The sequence below is a fragment of the Seriola lalandi genome, unplaced genomic scaffold (assembly GCF_002814215.2).
Source record: "Seriola lalandi dorsalis isolate HSWRI2012SDOR001 ecotype SW California unplaced genomic scaffold, Sedor1 jcf7180002051219, whole genome shotgun sequence".
Taxonomy (NCBI): domain Eukaryota; kingdom Metazoa; phylum Chordata; class Actinopteri; order Carangiformes; family Carangidae; genus Seriola; species Seriola lalandi.
The window spans coordinates 1-884 of record NW_019521772.1 but is presented as its reverse complement, the minus strand read 5'-3'; positions in this window follow the sequence as shown (position 1 = coordinate 884).

Below are 884 nucleotides of genomic sequence, written 5' to 3'. Positions count from 1 at the left end.
CCCCCCCCCCCAGTGTCCCTGTCCGTCGTGGATCTGAACGTCTTGTTTTTAATTTCCTGTGATGAGATGGAATCAGCGCCGTGGTACAGGGCTCCTTATCGTTGTATAAATTCATTATCAGATCGCCGCGGCTCCTTTGAAGATAATTAGCTTCGTTTTGGACCCGGCTTGGCGTCGGCGCCCAGAGTTCACCGCAGGAAGTCTGTTCTGCAAAAAGACCCGCAGCATGTGAACTGTTGCTGGTGGCCCGAATTGTATTGATCCTGCCTCTGTTACCTTGTTTTATTGAACTGCACACACACACACAAACACACACACACACACACACACACACACACACACACACACACACACACACACACACACTGTGAGACTAGAGTAAATCCTATAAACCCCTTCATTTACATTACACACCATATAATGTTATCGACATGATCAATCTGAATGATGTTATTGTGTGTAGCTGGAATATTGAGGTTTGATACAGAGTTAGCATGAAGCTTAGCAGTGTGCTAATGATGCTAATGAAGCGAAACTTGCAACAAAGTCAGAATGTATTGTTTTATTTGAGTTTCTCCACATGTCGGGCAACGTGTCATGAGTCTGATGAGTCTGAGTCTGAGGTTTGTGGTACAAAACTGTAACTGAGCAAAAACACTCGCTTCTTTGGTCGCTCCTCTCCCTCTCTCTCTCTCTCTCTCTCTCTCCCTCTCTCTCTCTCTCTCTCTCTCTCTCTCTCCCTCTCTCTCTCCCTCTCTCTCTCGCTCACAGGGTAACGCAGCGTGACGTAAGGTAACATGCAACCTGAGACGTAACGTAACTCGGTGTAATGTGATGGAAAGTAACACGCAACATGATTTATCGCGACACAACGTATTGTGCTG